This window comes from Myotis brandtii, unplaced genomic scaffold (genome assembly GCF_000412655.1).
Source record: "Myotis brandtii unplaced genomic scaffold, ASM41265v1 scaffold384, whole genome shotgun sequence".
NCBI lineage: Eukaryota > Metazoa > Chordata > Mammalia > Chiroptera > Vespertilionidae > Myotis > Myotis brandtii.
Window position 1 is genome coordinate 250,277 of NW_005364745.1, and position 18,602 is coordinate 268,878.

General features: G+C 41.4%; 1 protein-coding gene and 1 long non-coding RNA gene across 2 annotated transcripts in view; one reads left to right on the forward strand and one right to left on the reverse strand.

The window, feature by feature from the left end:
* Positions 1 to 18,602, forward strand: part of DAB2 (Dab, mitogen-responsive phosphoprotein, homolog 2 (Drosophila)) — a 159,421-nt gene that overhangs the window by 2,398 nt on the left and 138,421 nt on the right. The window lies entirely within an intron of this gene.
* On the reverse strand, positions 601 to 12,831 carry LOC102254602. The gene is made up of 3 exons (XR_313947.1): positions 12,737 to 12,831; positions 11,679 to 12,239; positions 601 to 774 (listed from the first exon to the last, which is right to left on the reverse strand). It is a non-coding gene; the product is annotated as an uncharacterized LOC102254602 (long non-coding RNA).

The window sequence follows — 18,602 nt, forward strand, 5'->3', positions numbered from 1 at the left end:
CTAACAGGCGATGCCATTACCTCTCTCTCTTGGTGAGTGTAGCCTGGCTGTTGATGCCCTCCTTGGGGCAGGCCTCTTGATTCTGGCTCTCTCTGGGGACTACAGTTCTGAGTTCTTGGCACCATAATAATTTGGGAAATTTCCATCAACCTCCCCAAGCCCTTCATCTCCTGTACTGGCCATGTACTCCATTCTTGCATCTGGAGTATATGGGAAACTGACTTGAAATGGGGATTGAACAAGCTCAACTACCTTCTAAGTACTGTCCACCTCACCCACAGGCATCTCCCATCTTGGTCATTAAGCTGGGTGAGTTCACACTGCCCCCCTGCAGCCCCTTTCTTTCCAAGACTGATCTCCCCTGAACCTATGAGTTATAGGTAAATTCACAAACCCTTTTCCTCAGCAAACACCCGATGAGGGAACTAAACGATATGACAGTCTTGTGAATGATCCTCCCAGCGAGGTTTTAGAAAGACCAGCCACGCCCATTGTTTCTACTCCCCAAGGAGAGCGGAGGGAAATGCCTCTTGTGTCACACACACTGCGTGGTGATAACCCTTGGATTTGCTGCCGCTCTGTTTTGTTTCCCGTCTTACAGTGTGGAAGATGGAGGCTGGTAGGAGCCAGCCACATCTGTCACCTCTTAGGAGATGTTGGTTGTGACTCCTGTAGGTGTCCGTGCAGGTATTGGATTCTTCTTTCTCTTCCTCGCCTCCAGTCCTAGTTGCCAGACCCAGGAGTTCCACGAATAGCTTGAAAGTCAACAAAGTCCTTTGGAAGAAAGAAAATATAGAGTAAACATATAAACATTCAGGATAGGTATTTAGAATCAGTGGGGCCATTCTTGAGATTTTTCATTCTCACCCATTAATTCGATTTATCTAGCAAATAAATAAGAACCCACCTGTCTATCACAATCCATAAATGATGATAGACTCTTCTAATAATAATAAAAAAAAGCGATAGCCTCTCTATCCTCTGCTCTTGAGTCCTGCACTGTTGTGCAATATTTACAGTTCATGATCTTGATTATATGAAGGTATAAAGGAAAGGGGCTATGGGTAGTAAGAGAAGAGAGAATGTGTGCCTGAGGTTCAGGGTAGACTTCAGAGTAAAGATGGTATTTGAGCTGGCTCTTGAAAAATGAATGGCATCACTCATTAGGTGGGGAAGAGAAAATAAGGACAAACCTTTCAAGTAGAGATAGTAAGGGAATGAGCAAAACAAAAAGATATGATTATGGCACAGGTAGTGCGAATGCCTTTGGGGCGGTGTGGTGAGAGTATGCTGGAAGATACTCTAGGAGTCTAGCAGAGTCTGTTGAGTCTGAACTACTAATGACTGTCGTATCTGTTCAGAGGGAGTGTGGGGTTTTCTGTGTATGACACAGGGAATTATCCAGGTCTTAAAGCAAAAGAATGATGTACAGCATGCCATTTTAATAATAAGTTTTTGACATCAATATAAGAGAGACAAGAAAGTAGGGAGTTGGGAAACAGTTGTGATAATCCAGGTAGGGCTGGTGAGTGCATGACCTAACAGGGAAGGAAGAGAAAGATATAAGACATCTTGAATAGTCAAATTAAGAAAATGATTCAGTGGTTCTGAAGCCTGGGTGTCTGGGTGTATGAAAATTCTCTCGCTGAGATTGGCTGAGAAGAAGATAGTGAGTGCAGTCTATCTGACATGTTCATTTTGAGGGGACTGTGGAACATCTAGAAGGAGCTGCCAGGAGGTGTCTGGGCTGGAGTTCAGAAAAGTCTGGGCTGAGTGTGGATCTGACCAGTGAGCAGCGGAGGCTCGAAGCTAGGCAAGTGGGAGTGAGAATGTCCAATTGGAATATGCCAGGGGGTAAGGGTGGGGGAGCAGGATGCTAAGGACAGAACAGTTAAAGGACTGCAGGAGGTGGGAGACCAGCTGGTGAAGGGGGATAAAGAGTCATCAGTAGGAGAAATCACGATGGAACAGGACCAGGGAAGCCAAGGCAGGGGAGCGTCAGTTAAACAAGACAGAAATAGTTCCAGTGTAAAACGTTAGAGGAAAAAAACACACAAAAACTGGGGGGGAAATTCTTAAGACAAAGAAATGAGAAATGACTTTGCGTGATGCTGGCTTTAACCAAACAGTGTTTTTCTTATGTTTGGATGTTTGAAATAAATGTCTTAAAATAAATGTTTTAGAGAACTTTAAGCTGTACTCTTGGATGAGAAATCTCTGCAAATGCTGATTTTTCCACAGGACGTAAAATGTACTTATATCCTTACATTTTTCTTTAGGATAAACAGTTTTTTAGCAAATAGGCAAAAAAGGAAGAGGCAGTCACTTAAAAAAGGGGGCGGGGGGGGCTATACTATACATGAAAAAGGCCATTGCTGAAGGGGGTGGAAGTGATAACAGCACTTTTTCTCTGGAGGAAAGGAAATAACTTCGATTCAGGAAAAGTAGCTTGCTGACAAGGCAGTCAGTCACATGGCTCCCCAAAGGAAGTTAAGAGACTGGTTTTTAAGGTCATAGTTCAATGGAAAGTGAAGTTGATGTTCACTTGAATAAAGCTTTCTTCAGTTATACTGAGTGAACTGTCAGAATGTCCAGGAGAAACACAAAAGAATCGGGTAGTAAATTTTCTCTCTATGCTCCAAGCTTCTAAATGTCAAGTCAGATTACTTGCTGAAAGAGCAAACAGTTTGAAATATAATGAGAAAGTGCATATAGGATGTTTACTTATTTAACATTCTAGTCCCCTTTTTTGCACATACATGCATATTTTCTGGAAGAAAATAAAGAATAAAAGATTTTTAAAAGTATGGCATTCTTCTGTGAAGAATTGGATCAATGGTTTACCCTATAAACATGCAGCTTTCTCTTATATTCATAGCTGACACATTACAATATAGAATTAAAATGAGTGTTTTATATGTTATTTCTGCTTAAGAAATAACAGAATTCAGAAACAGCAATTTCAAGGAAGTCTCAGACTACGTGTGGACTCAGAGGATGAAAGAGGGGGGAGATAAAATTATTTAAGCACCTACTGTACTTCAGGCACATGATAAGAATTGCAGTAATATTCATGACATAGTCTGTGAGTTGTGTCCAGTGCTCAAAGAGCTAAGGTGTCTTCAATTTGAGAAGTGTCAGGCTCCCCAAGGCCCCTTCGATGTTTATCCCATCATCATATGGTGTTCAATGATCTTGGCTCTGTCCTCACTCTGAATCAAGGATAACTTGGATATGAGAATGAATGCAATGAACAAATGAACTTGGGCACCTCCCTTAGATTGCTTCCTCTCTTCCTCGAGGCTCCACCTCTTGGCTCTCTTTTGGAAAACAGGCCTGCTAAACTATAATTAAACCATAAGAAGCTACCTAGAAAACTTGCATTTTCTTAGAATTATAGATTCCTTTATAACCCAGAGACTTATCTGCTCTACGTCCTACCCAATGTGGGAACCCCTCCTACACAGTGAGGCAACCAAGTCCAATATCTAGATTTGGGCACCAGACAAACTCAAGTGCTAACACCAGCACAGTCACTTACAAGCCATGTCCTGAGGCAAGTGGCTTAACCACTTTAAGTAAAATGGTAAAATTGGATGATTAAAATGCCTTCTTTGTGAGACTATTATAAAGACTCTATGTGATAATATATGTTACACAGCTGGCATAGTGCTCAGAACTTAAATGGTAGTGGGAAGAAAAAAAAATGCCTTGGATATTTTCAGTTACCTGGAACTCACTATTTTAAATAATAGTGTTCACCATTTTTGAGATCTCAAAATGTTATAATGTCTTCCCTTTAGTTAAGCCTAAATCTGTCTTATTCTCTACCCTCTTAGTGCTTTCTCTGACTCCATCTCCTATGGCTGTCCTCCTGACTCACTGCTTCAACCACTCATCATTCTTACTGGTCCCCAAGCTTGCCAGTGATTTGGCTTACTTCCAATAATTATATAACATGTCCCTAATTACCTACTAGCAGGTTTTCTCTTTGACGCATAATTTCTATCTTTCTTAATGGTTAAGTTGCTCTACAGTGAAAAATTAGTTTTGTCTGTGATTTGTCTTGAAACTCATTAATAAAACACATTTACTTTTCTTTTTAATGCAGCCCCAATGACTTACTCTGTATCTTATCATGTGGCCCCTTTCAGCTTTCATCCTCTTAAATTCTCTTTATCGTTGCACCAGATAGACAGCTCCTTTTACTTGAAAGAGTCTTCTGCTTTGTCTTCAAAGACACTGGTCCCTGTGATTGTCTCCTACCTCCACTGGTGCCCTGCCACCTCCTCCACTGGCTCTTCCTCCTCAGCTCCCAGCCCTTTGGCAATTCACAGAACTCTACCTTTAGTCTCTCAATCTTCCTACATATTCCACCTGACAAATCTGACCTACTCACCGACTCAAATCTCCATCGATGCATTGTATACTCCCAAGTTTAGTTCACAATTCCCTACTAGCCAGCTCTGTCCATATGTTCCAATGTCACTTCACACTTCACATGTCCCAAACTGGACTCATTAAGTTCTAGAAAGTACAAATGATCTCTTTAGTGAAATCTTATTACAAGATGGTATCTTATTTTTGTTTTTCCCATAGTGTGATCGCATTTGTTCTTGACACTCTTATCCTATCACTCAAACTGCTCCAGAACCAGTTTTTCAAGTAAATCAAAAGCTCAGTGAGTGTACCACCCTCCATGCAGACACCATCCTAGAAACCTCCAGGCCCTCACTTGTCTGCCATGTTTGTTCCCTTGCCGAGATCCTTAGAAGGTGGCTTTTCCCAAGGCCACAGCATGCATCTCTGAATATAAGAGTGTGGATGGCTTAATTTCTTCTTAAAATTGGAAACTATATTTTGTGTTCAATGGAGCAATCCTTTGGTACCTAAATGATAGGTGTGGATTTTGAGTACCAAAAAACCTGGGTTTGTATTCTGACCCTGCCTTTAGTGAGTGGTCTTAGGAATGTTAATAGGCCTTCTTGAATCTCAGGTTTCTCATCTGCAAAATGGGAATAAAAACCACACACATTCTTTGAAAAAAGAAAATGAAATCAGTGATATGCTAGCCCCTAGTGGGGCTCCTATCTAAGACTACTTCTATATTGGTAACTATCATAAGCAAGTAATGAGACTACCCCTATGGTCGGGATGCTTTTAAGAGACTCCGGAAACACTTAATTCCCTTCATTCTTTTTTTATCAAATGGCAATCAAACTTGCCTAAAAATTCCTCTACTCAAATATGTTTAAAATGTGTTTCCTCCCTTAAGAACAGGTGGTAAACGTAATCCAGCTGTGATCGAATAATGATAAAGCCCAGGGAGTTAGCTGGAGGGTGTAACTCACCTACTACAAGCCAGCTGACTTATCTAGAAAACACAAGTGATCTCTTAGAGAAATCTCATAACAAGATGGTATATATATTTGTTCTTCTTTATTGTGATCCTGTTTGTTCTTAACACTCTTATACTATCATTGAAAGTGCTCCAGAGCTGGTTATAGAGTTAAAGGAACAGATGGATAACATTAAACATATGGGTTCTGGACTAGAACTGCTGGAATTCAGATCTCCTCACTGTGTGCCCTATGGCGGATTATTCTATTTCTCTTTTCCTCAAGCAGTATGTGACTTTGCTGTGAAGGTTAAAGAGCTTAATAAAGGACATAGGAAGGAGTGCCTATTTAGCTAGGCACTACAGAGCCACTACACAAAATTATGACTGACTGGCCAGGAAAATGAGAAATAAAAAGAGGCTATCTCCCTGTGGTAAGCTAACTGCAAGATGTTGTATATAAAAAATGGCAATGTCTGTAGCAGTGAACTACTTAGGGGGAAGGAAAAAAAAGAGGAAGTCTCTCTTGACTCAGCAAGAAATATGAATGAATAAAATGAAATTTAAGGAATAGATAAATACAAGGAACATTGAGTGTTATCACTGAACAGAGAGGAGGTTAGGTGATAAATTATTCTGTTCAGATGACTTGGAAAAGAAAGGAGTCCAGTTGACTAAAGACATATGCCTACGGGTGATGAAAAGACTAAAAGAGAAAATAGATTCTGGAAGAAACTGAAGAATATGATTTAATTAAGAAATGGGGAAGTAGTTGGTTTTAACAATTGAGACGGAGAAATAAAAATGCCTTACATTTTATTGCACAGTATACTTTCCAGAGCATTTGGAAAAAGCTGTCTTTCTTCATTTCTACCTCCAGAACTAGGCTTTCAAATTAGCCTGTGTTGCTTTCTAACTGGAAAATGCTTTGAGTCAAGATAGAGATGACCTGAAAGATCCCACTGACCTCAGACACTGTGAGGAGAGGGCTCCTGGGAAATGGGGCCGGAAAGAATCAAAAAGAAGATTCTCTTATAGTGGAGGAGAGTAACCCAGCTACAAATCTTTGACATGCAAATGCAGGAAATACATAATGATATAAAGAAGCAAGTTATAAGCAATGCAGAATCTGTAAGCATCCAGCGTCCTAGAACTTTTCCAGACACCCCTAGGACAGGAGCTCAGTCTTGACCTTATCAGAGGGCAAACTCAGGGAGGAGTTAGGCATCACAGGGGAGGAGGACAATAAATGGGGGGAAATACAGTCGATAGGGTTGGTTGGGTCCTACCCCAGCTGAAGGAGGGGGGATATTTTTACTGTTATAACATGTTGACCAAGTGAGGGATTTTGAACACAAGAGAGACATTATGAAACAAGCATTTTAGAAAATGTACTTTGATGGTAGTGAGCAGGAGGGCAAAAGGGAGGAGAGACCAAAGCAGGACTGTTTCAGTAGCCCTCCTAGAGGATGATGGGTTGACATAAGGTGCTAGACTAAATTGTTGGATTAAATGGAGTAGAGAATCAAGAGGCTATATCAGAAAAATATCTCGTTACTTAAAGAGAATGAGATTCAGCAACCTTCTATGATGGCTAGTCCTTATCTCCTTATTTATTTGAAAGACTTTTCATTATAGTTGCTGAAGCATACTTCAATTTTCGGGGATGCTCTCTTATCTTCCCTGACTTAATGATCTTCTTGTGGTATTACCACCAATCTTATCCCAAAACACTGATGTTTAATGACATCTAGGCAATTTCTCTGATAAGACTGTTATATAATATACTTCAATGGGAGAAATATCTGCAACATATACTTCACTGAATGTTCTCAAATTGCTAGCAAACCATCACACCCGTAGAAAATATCTCAATGATAGGAAGAGGCCTCTGAGGCCATCCTCAGCACTAACAAAGAATGCAGAGTATAAATGCCACAAGGAAAAGACCAGAGAAAATCTGCAAAACAGGATTTTTAAAGCTCTGATTTGAATGAATATAAGTAGCAAGGCTCTATCTGAATTCCATCTTTATAAAAACAAAATCTTGAAAAGTTGGTGCCACACAGTTTTCTGTTGACAAAATGATGGCAAAATATTTGAGCTCCAAATTGTCCCTCCAACTCTGATATGAAAGGGGAAGGGAGACAGAGCAGAGTCAAAAGCTCACTTGAACACCAAGGAATATAATCAACTGTGGACGTAAGAAACATCCAGGCCTGTAGAGAACTTTATGGGTTTATTTGAGCCAAACGGACAACACATGCTGGGGGGGAGCAGAGTCTCAAATGCTCTGGAGAATAGCCATTTTGCAGCTTCTTCTATGCATTTGAAATTAAGGAGGGGACGTAGGAAGATTGGGGAAAGAAAGGTGGGGACTGGATGTCAGGACAGTTCAAAGATTATGTGCTTTCTTTAGTGTTAACACCCCCTTTGAGGGGGTTTACTTCTGGCATCTAAAAGGCCTGTTAACCTCAATGCACAAGAACAATGGAAGGTCTGGCTTAAAACCTTTCACAAAAGCAATTATAGGCCTGGGCCATGACTACCACCATGCCCTGCCCAGTTAGGAATTTATGATTAGATCACCCTTGAGGTTGCTTCCCATACGGAACCCCCCCTTTTTTTAATATCCATATGGGACATGTCATTGACTCTCTGACCTTGATTCAATCCTAACTGCTATCACTTGGGTATCTAGAATCCTCTCAACAAACTTCACCGGTCCAATAGGAACGCATATTCAGGATCAGTCTCCCATCACCCACAAAACACGGAGCTCCTCCATGACTCCTCTCAGAACGCATCAGTCATAGGAGCTAGTTCTCGGTCATCTTTTTAACTTCTCTCTCTCAGTCGCTTCCTAGGCTTTCTTCTATTTCCTCATTCACTCATTTATTTGCTAAGTCATGAAATAAATATTTATTGAGCATCTCCTCTGTGCCAGGGACTAGGCTAGTGTCCTGGCTAAAAGTACAAAGATGAATCACTGCCTTTGTCTTCAAGCCCATTTCCCAAAGTCCCTTGGCTTTCACTTATTGCTGGGCAATTTTACCTATAATCATTGCTAAAAATACATACTCTGCTAAATCTTAACTCACAGTATTTGCTTTATAATGTTTTTTGAGCCCTAGATGTTTATTTTTAATTGTTTATTGGACTTCACTTAATTATCCCACAAAAAAAAACCCTCAAGCCGAAACCGGTTTGGCTCAGTGGATAGAGCGTCAGCCTTCGGACTGAAGGGTCCCGGGTTCGATTCCGGTCAGGGGCATGTACCTGGGTTGCGGGCACATCCCCGGTGGGAGATGTGCAGGAGGCAGCTGGTCGATGTTTCTCTCTCATCGATGTTTCTAACTCTCTATCTCTCTCTCCCTTCCTCTCTGTGAAAAATCAATAAAATATATTAAAGAAAAAAAAAAAAACCCTCAAACTCAACATGGTCAAAATTTAACTCATAACGTATCACTCCCCCTAACCACCTCCATGACACTAAGCTTAATTGATGGTACCATCATTTGCCGAGTCATCTGAACTAGCAAGCTGGGAGGTTTTTTATTATTTACCTTTCACATACAATGGGTCACCAGGTCCTGTCAACTCAATCTCATAAATACCTCTTTTTCTCTGCATCCCTGCTGCTACTGTTTTGGTGAACTTCTATCAAATGCATTATTCTTAGATTCTTCTGACTTCTATAGTTCTAATCCCATTCTCTCCAAATGCATCCTGCATACTGCTATCAGGATGTCAAAAGGAATTAGAAGGTTTACAAAACATGTATGCTATACAGTAGCAAGATTTCAATGAACAAAAGAAGTAACAAAACAAAAATAATCTATGAAAATAAGATGCCGCCAGAAATAATATCTAACATGCATTCCTTCTTACTAGGATCCTGAGGCTGTTCTAAATGCTTTACACATGTTATCTCATTCAATCTCAGACACCCCTAGGAGAACCGATAAGGAACTTGAAAGGGTACTAGTAACACGTCCAAGGTCACTGGGCTGGTGAACTAGCCAATCTGAACCCAAGTTGTCTGTCTCCCAGCGTATGCTCTTAATCACTCACTATGCTGCCTCCCAGGAATGAAATCGAAGCACATAAGTTATGCTGTGAAATTTTATACACTTGCTACAGGCGGGCAACAGATTTAACTCTTTAACTCTCAAACAGCCAACACAAAGAGCAAAGAAAACACAAGAGATTTGCAGTTTGGAAAAGTAAAAACAAACTAGTTGCTCATGGAAAACACTGCAGTTTAATTCTCAGATGAATTTGAAGCAACAAGAAAGTGGGAGCTAACCTACATAAGCCAATCCTGCTGCTCAAAACTCTCAAGGCCTGACATTCTCCCTCTGGAGAGCACGGCAGCCCCGCCCCCTGCTTCCCACCCCTCCCCAGGGGCTTTCCCTTTGCCTTTCCCTCTCCTGAGCTCCAAGGGGCCTGCCTTTGCTTCTGTAACTTGTTTCCTAAGCCTACACAGCCCAGCCGCTAACTTCTACTGTTATGCCCAGATTTCAGGATCCCCAAGAAACCACATCAGGCAGCCAGCCAGTCTGATGCAAAAGCATAAGAGTCTTTATTCGAGCTAGCTCGGCTCCCCCACCTTGCCAACGCAGCGACAGGAAGCAGAGAGAGAGAGAACTCTGTGTGGAGAGGGGGTTTTAGGGGGTTGGAGTAAGGGGAGGAGAAAGGGCTGTGGCCTTGCCGATTGGCCAGGCGCAAGTCGGTGTCTTGTTCCTGGGTGTGGCTAGCAGAGGCTTAGACTTCCGGGAAGAAGCTCCTTGCCAAGCACATGGCCAAGGTAAGATGGAGCACTTACCCTGGGGCAAGATGGAGGGCGTAGCCCTCGCCCTTTCACTACTACCTACGTAGCTTTCTAAATAAATGTTTTCTTATCATTTGAAAAAATGAAACAAAACAACCAAATAAAACCTCTCAGGTTCTCTTGGTCGGATCTCTCTCTCTCTCTGAAGGTCACAGGTAGATAGAGCTAGAGGTTCCCTCTCCGGCAGCCACACCGTTGGGACAAAAGCAAGTCTCAATCTAAATTCTGACACTCTTTCAGCATTGAATAGCAACGAGGCACACAAAATACAGTCCCACGAGCTTACTAATTTGGGAAAGGCTCAGCTTCTGCCTCCAGCACTCAGACAAGCACCGCACAGCAATGGTTGGCTCAGACAGATGTCGCATTCTAGCAACAGGAGCATCCAGCCTTCTCTTTGGACCAGGTCACAGACTCTTCTGTTGAACTCAGGACATCTGCCACTGTCGCCATTCGTGCAAGGACAGTGGGTACATTTCCAATATTTCCCGCAAATCTACCCTCCTTGAATGCTAGTCAAACACCAGTGAAAACTTATTTCTATCACCTCATTGTCAGGGTGTTTTTTTAAAAAAACTTTTTGGGCCATAGACCCATCTGGCGGTCTGACAAAGCCTGTGGACTACTTCTCGGAATAATGTTTTTAAATGCATTAAAAAATATTCCAAAGAAAACCAGTTATAATGGAATGCAGTTATCAAAAATAGTAATAAAAACACGTTTTTCTCTTCTAAAGCATTGAATAATAGGCCTAAAAACCACTGTAGCTCTGAAGAAATAATAAATCTACTTTTTATTTCAAGATTCCCACAATAACGTAATGCTACATGGAAATGGATCAGATTGTTGGTGAACCCAACAACCTGATGCTCTTTAAATGTTGCCAGTATTTCATGGCATCCGGTGATGATGGCTTCATGTCTCCATCTCCAAGTTAGACATATTCCTAACACAGGGACCAGAAAGATAACACGTCCATAGATGGGGCAATGTTATTTCTGGCCAGAAATAACAGCAAGCAACGTTGTAACTTAAATGACAGCATTAACATATGAAAAGAATCTCGCAACTACTGAGTGTACAAAACCTATAGGAAACCCAGAAACTGTGATGCTAGAGAGCAGCCTTGAACTTGGGGAGTTCAGGGCCTTGTTTTTACAAGACCCTTAGTTTTAAAGGTGCTCTGACTATACCTATTTTTACCTATTGTGTATTGCTTTTTAGTTTAACTCTCAAACTATGATGGGGATTCACGGGGCTACCTTTGCTGGTACCCCAATACTACAAGGACCTCCTACATCAGAGGCATTTTAATCGAGGCCCATGGATCTCCAGGACTTCTATGGAGTCTCTGATTCTCCTGAACATCGGCACAAAATTTACTGCAAGCAGATAATCTATAGCGAGCACCACATTTCTGAAAGGGACCTTGACCTGCCAACATATGAGAAGCATTTTTTATACTACCTTCCCGCCCCCCCTCCCCGCCCCCCAGCTATGGCTCACCTGTTGGTCTCCATGGCAATAGTTTAGCATTGCTCTCCTGGGTATATTTTTTTTTGTTTCACAAATTTTAATTTAAATCCTTTGACTTCATCAAGAAATCTCCTGCCCAACCTTTCCTTATGTCCATGTGAAAGGCACTACATGCTTTCCAGAAAAGGCCTTCCAGTGTGTGAGCACCAGTTATGTAAGTACCTCGCCCTGACCCCACCATGACCTAAAGGATTTTAGGGTGGGTGTTCCCTGAGTTTGGAATCAACACAGGAAATGTATAAAAAGAAAAAGAAAAAAAACCTTCCCCTCCCCAGGTTTTCTTCCTTCTAAGCTAAGCTTCATGCTTGGGCTGAAGAATCCAGATGAAGAAAAATGAAAGGCCATCTCCACACTGTTCCAGATACATAGGTTTGGGGAGCATGTAAAGAATTGTGACAAAGCCCATGAACTAGAAGCAAGCTACAGATGCTTGCAAGGGGATTCGTCACTCCTGCATAAACTGTGGATCAGTCTCTATTGTCCTGGTGGCTCCCGCCAGGGGATGTGTCTCCTTGTTGACACAGGGCTGACCTAGAACAAAGAAAGTTGATGACATAAACATATCCTTTTCCCCAGCCCTTGAGTGTGTGTGACTTAACCTTTAACTCTTGCGTGTTGATGTAGGTGAGATGTCAAATACTTTCTACTGAACTGTTGGCAACTGTTTAAAGTGTTTTCATCGCTCTTCCACTGAGGAGAAGCCAGTCTGGGTCTAACCAGTCACTATCCCGCGTCGCCTCCCCGACCCTCCCTCATCTCTCCCTGCCACTTGCTCAGGACTGAAACAGGAAAGCAGCCACAAAGAGCAGGATCAGCCGGTAGTCACTGTAAATCTGCAGTTACTTAAAGTGTCACTTCCTGTTTTTGAAAGAACATGCCTCTAGCAAGGAATAGAGCCGGAAGGTCTCGTGACCAACTGTGAACAAATGATTTAAATTGTGAACCAAACAAAAGGAATCCAGTATCGGATGCTGTAATTGCTTTTTTCATCCTCCTTAATCTTTAGACGCAGAGATAAAGCCACTTACTTCCTCTAGGTCAAACCTTCGTCCTGAAAAGACAAAACTGCCTTCTCGCCACTTCCATACGTAAGAAATCCAACCAGCTCCTCCAGAGGCTGAACCCTAACCCATGCCGACTCGTTCAGGGGACAAAATCTAAGTGGATGTATTTCTGTTTAATGTTTAAGCCAAAGTCTAAAGTTCTTGCTGGTTTTGCCTTTGCAAGACAAACGTCCTTCTACTACCAAAGTGGGGGAAAGTATAACAATTCTCAGCAGTGTCATTTCATACGTATTTGTTTCTTAGTGGTCATTCTTGTTCTCTTTTTTGTCAGTTTTGCTGACAAAATTGAGCCTTAAGCTACCAGTAAAGTCATAGCATGTATGTAACATACACCTGAAGAAATCAACTTGGGTAAACTAGACCAGCGGTCGCCACGCTTTTGGACCTCACGGACCACCAGCGGTCCACAGACCACGGGTTGGCAACCGCTGCTCCAAAGGTTTCCACTACCCACTAGCTTTTCATCTTTTCACCCTGGAGTCAGCCCATTTCTTGGAAAGGAAATCTCTGTTCATTAAAGAAAAGTGGGTATGCCAAATGCACAAAAATCAGAGTGGAGGCGGCAGGGTGGAGGGAGGACACTGCATGACTGAGAGAAGTTTGGCTTCTATAATTAATGTTTTAAGCCATCTTACTTCATTTTATATGGTCAGAGGAAAAGGAACTAACACATAGTTAAAGCAGGGTGTGCCAAAACTACATATATATGTACAATTCATCAATATATTCATAACATATATTATGTATATCTGATTATATGTAATATAATTATAATCATGGATAGTGCCTGTTATGTGTTTAGTGGATGTTGATTTTTAAATCATCCATGCCACATAAAATAATCCCAGCTAAACTGCTTTTGCTGGGCAACTGGGTAAAGTCTTTCCACACTAATGTCTAGAATAGCCATTGGCTTAACTCTTATTTCACCAGTCATTTAGAGCCATCATATTAATTCCTATACCTTGAGAGGGAGGGGTGGGGGGAAATTGAGCTCTATAGGTATCATGGTGCCTGTCTCGGACACCGTATTTGTAAATAATTCAGTGGCCCAATGAAGAGGTCAAGCACAAGTAAGAAATGGCCTTAAGGATCACCACTTAAAGGTGTCCCCTCACATAAAAATTCCACATAAAAACAAATCTTGGGGAATTGATAAAACATGGTGCACATTTGTTAACCATTAGTAACCCCCAATTCAAATTTAAGGCATATCAAATTTCTAAATTATAAGTTAGAGAATATGAAAGCTAACAGTGTGACCCAGCAGTGACTATCCTGAAGGCTAACATATTTCCGGGTAGTCAGGAAAAGGCAAGAACAAGGGGCACAGGTAAATTAAGCTCTGTGTGACTCCAGAAAAATACCTTTAAGTCACGCAATTTAGTCAAAAGCCAAAATTACTTGACTGAATTGAATAGTTTTTAAAAGATAAGATTTAGTCAAATTATTTTCTGTATGTAGGACAAGCCTGAAACTCCTCAAATTGTATTTTTTTAAAGTATTTTAATTGATTTCAGAGAGGAAGAGAGAGGCAGAGAGATAGAAACATCCATGATGAGAAAGAATTATAGCTTGGGTGCCTCCTGCATGCTCCCCAGTGGAGATTGAGCCCACAACATGGACATGTGCCCTGACCAGGAATCCACACTCAACCACTGAGCAACACCGGCCAGGCAAATTTTATTCTGTTTATAAGGTGTATCCCATTAAAGTTGTGCGGTAAAATGTGACTTCTTGGCATTTATGAGCATCAAGCTGTTAAGACTTCAGCACCATACCAAAAAAAAAAAAAGAGGAAACAAAAATGGTGCTGGTAGAAGTACCTCATTGGAGAAGACCACCATTATTAGGAGCGTGGGTGTCAAAGAAGCAACAAAAGGAAAATGGCCTATTTGATCATAAAGAATTTGAATCAGCTTCTTGTTAAAGTGTTTACTGCTGCCAGATCTTGCCAGGTGTGTGTCCTGACCCCTTTCCTTCTGCTTTTCCGCTCCTTCTCAGTCATTCTGGGGATCCCCTCCCCTGTTTGTTTCTATATGTCTCCTTTTCTTCTTGATTCTCTTCTAGACTCTATGCTGTTAACAAAAATCTAAAATTCACTAAAATAAAAAATGATACTTTATTATTGAAATCACATGTCCACAAATTCAGATGTATACTTACTGCAAACACACACATGTACAATTTGCTCATTGTCGTAATTCAAACAAATAAAGAATTTTTAAATATATCTTTTTGTTGATTTTTATTGGTATCAGAGAGGAAGAGAGAGAAACATCAATGATGAGAGAGAATCATTGATCGGCTGCCTCCTGCACGCCCTACACTGGGGATCGAGCCCACAACCCAGGCATGTGCCCTGACCAGAAATTGAACCATGACCTCCTGGTTCATAGGTCAATACTCAACCACTGAGCCACAATGGCAGGGCCAAATAAAGAATTTTTGATGTTTATAATAGCAGACTTACTAGATAGGTCAATTAACTATTACAACATGACATCCTTACCTAGCCTGTCACTTGGTGTAGACCCAATAGCACCAGAGACATTTTGGAAGCTAGAAGAGCAATCTGAGGATGGTTCGTCCGTTGCTTTTTGGCACAGCCTGCATGACACTGCCTGGGAAAAGGCAATGAATCTTTCTCCTCTATCTTCCCAAATGTCTCTTATACAATGCTTCAGAAAGAATTCAGAATACCCAAGGGGCGTTTGCACCAGCTGGCCAAGGAAATGTGGGGAGACACCAACAGAATCTACTCCCTGTGGAGATGATGGAAAAGATGCGAAAGGGATGAGGAGGAGAGCAGGGAGATTCTAACACATCCAGGTAGTCCCAAGAGGACTCACTTTTCAAGTAATGCTCCCATCTCAACTTGGAAGGATGCTGCTTAAGGGTGATGCAACTCAATAGTCCCGTAGAGCAGGAGACCATGAGTAGATTGGAATTGTATGAAGGCACTGAAATATTCCAAAACTATTTTTAACATCAGAGCTTAAAAAGTTTGCTGCTGAGACACACCCTCTATTTGCTCTGAACTCCGGAGAAAGTTCGAACAGCAGGTATACATCCTTTGCTCTAACGCTAATACTTTTTCCATATACTTGTAAGCCTTCAAAACAGCTGCTAGGGTTCCCCTAGAGAGGGCTTAATTTTGGAATCAGATGAAAAGACTCCTTGGTCCAGTGGTGTAAATTACTGAAACATTGGGATAAGAGGACCTATAAACTACGCTATAAAAACCTCCACCATTCCTAGCTTTGATGTCTTGGTGTTGCCAGCAAACATGATCTACTTTCCAAATGTTCCTTCTCTTCCCGTCGTGCTCTGTGGCTGAGCAGTAAAGCAGGAAGGGACCGTCAGAGCATCCATCTGGTAGCAGAACAGGTTAGGTCCTGCGAGAATTACCGCAGATCTTTTCAATCCCGGGGCTACGGGTTCAAAGTCTGCTCTCACTCTCACTCGAGGGAAGAAATCAGTCGGGTCTATGACTGGATGTTAGGTTGGTCCAAAAGCTTCCTTACTTTTTAGCACATTTGGATCATATTGTGTAGAGCCCACAAAGAGTCTATTCCCCCCCCCCACTCTAGCTCCCTCATAATTCAGAGAAGCCCCAAGGCAGATAATGAAAATATTCACAAGCATTTGCACAGAATGAGCAGAGGTTGAGGGAAAGTTTTGTAAGAAATACCAGGGCGGGAAAAGAAAGAAAGAAACAGTGGAAAAGAAAGGAGACATTGGAAAAACATCTTTCTCTTTACTAAGCAATTTGTTTCTACGCTTTTTTGTGGCTCCAATGATAGTGTTCAGGAAACTTGGTGATGTCATTTCCTTTCAGTTGGCCAGTTACATAAATGTTGGGGTCGAGCCAAGCGAAACAGCCCTCAAACAGATGGCCATGTGTGTAAATGCCAGAAAGTGAGAACAGCCATTTGCAATAATTTTTTTTTTTACCCCACACATGGTATAATGTTTATTTTACAACCTCTCTTATGGACTTATGTGGATCATTCTTGTCATTCTTCTAGGAAATAAATCCCAAGGGGTGAACTCATAAAATACACAAAACAAATCAAGAAGTAGTGGAAAATAAGGTACCGGGCAGAAGGGAGCATTGGGCTGGGAGAATACAAACCATCAAAGAGAAGTCCACGCAAGACTCCTTGGGTGATCAAACGTACTAAGAAAGGAATATCTCAGCCATCAGGAAAGTCCAAGCCAGGCAGATTGTACAACAAGGCAAACGAATTTACCTTATGGACTTCAAGAAGTTCGGAATGAAATGCCTGCAGGGCTTTTACACACACACACAAAAAGGCACGCTTTCTAGATTTACTCTCATTCCTTCAAAGCAAATCCAAATGGAGCTGCAGCGTTCCTTCGCACTGAGTGGTCCACGCATCTCCCCATTCCAAAGCCATATTGATGCAATCAAGAGGACTTGACACTTGTAACTGGGAAGAATTTCAGTTATGCATAATAAAACACAGCAAGGAGTTTGCGGCTTTTCGCCTTCAAAAACTAAATTCTGTCCTTGTCATTATCTGCAATGACCGATAATCGCATTTTCTGTCTTTGCTACTAATGACAATGAAATGTGGGTGTTGTTTTAGTGCCCAGAACAGCACATGTTAAGCAAAGAAAAATAAGTTAACCCTTCCGAAATTCTATCAATTAGCTTCCTTTGGTATTTCAGTGAAATAAGGACATGTAAATTAGAAAAGGTGTCTACCTTCCTCAATTCAGGTGACATAAGTTTCAGCAGGGTGGGGAAAAATAAGAGTACTGTAAACTAATCATGACTACTTACTCTTTTTCTTTGTTAAAATGTTTCTCCGCCCCCCCCCCCCATGGAGACTAAAGAACTTACTTTTTCTTTATCCATCACATTTCCACAAGAATGTGGCTATGATTTCTAACCTCTGTTTGAATATATAGCAGTAAAATGTCAGATTGATTTGTTCACAAATATTTATTAAACACCAAGTAGGGGTCGAAAACTGGGCAGGAAATGGGTGACAAATAGATACCAACCGAGGGACCATTACTAAACAGGTCAAATATTTTACAGACTCTATTTAAACATCACTTTTCAAAGCTTCTACCTACCTTTGTGCCATTCTAACTCTTGGATCCCAAGAAAATATTTGGAACTCCACTACTTCCTGCGAGAGTCCTATACCTCTTAGGTCAGGGAAGGACAGTTTTAGAGCCCCTGTTACCTTAAGGTAGGATTGTGTCCTCAAAAGGTTTCTTTGCTTATGTTGGACGCCGCTGCCTGAGCTCCACCAAGCAGAGTAATAAGTTCCATATGCCCATTTTTTTGAAGAACACATTTTCAAAGCAGCAAATGTTTTGACGGATTGGCTCTTGGAGAGCCTGAATACTGTTATACACATCGTTTAGCATTTCACAAGGCCCCTACTGTTAAATTCTGGGAACGGGGCCAGGGTAACCTACCTACTGGTGCTCTAAGTAACGTGAAAATATTGAGAATTCTTAACCATCTTGCTTCGCTAAGACATATTTGGAATGTGAGGATTTCTTTGCTGCCATGGAACTGTGGTGTGTGTGTGTGTGTGTGTGTGTGTGTGTGTGTGTGGTGTGCATTATGAGTAAAAGAAAGGGAAAAGCCCTTAGATTCAATAACTGAACGAAAAAGCTTGATTATGGGGGATTTGAATGTTTAAACTTTTAAATCTTTCACCTAAAGTAATTATTGAATTCTGATCTTGAATACATATATGAGAAGCAATGGAAGTGACAAACATACAATAAAAGAGTGGTGGGTACAAAATAGGTTTGAATGTCACGTTCTCCAGGTAAA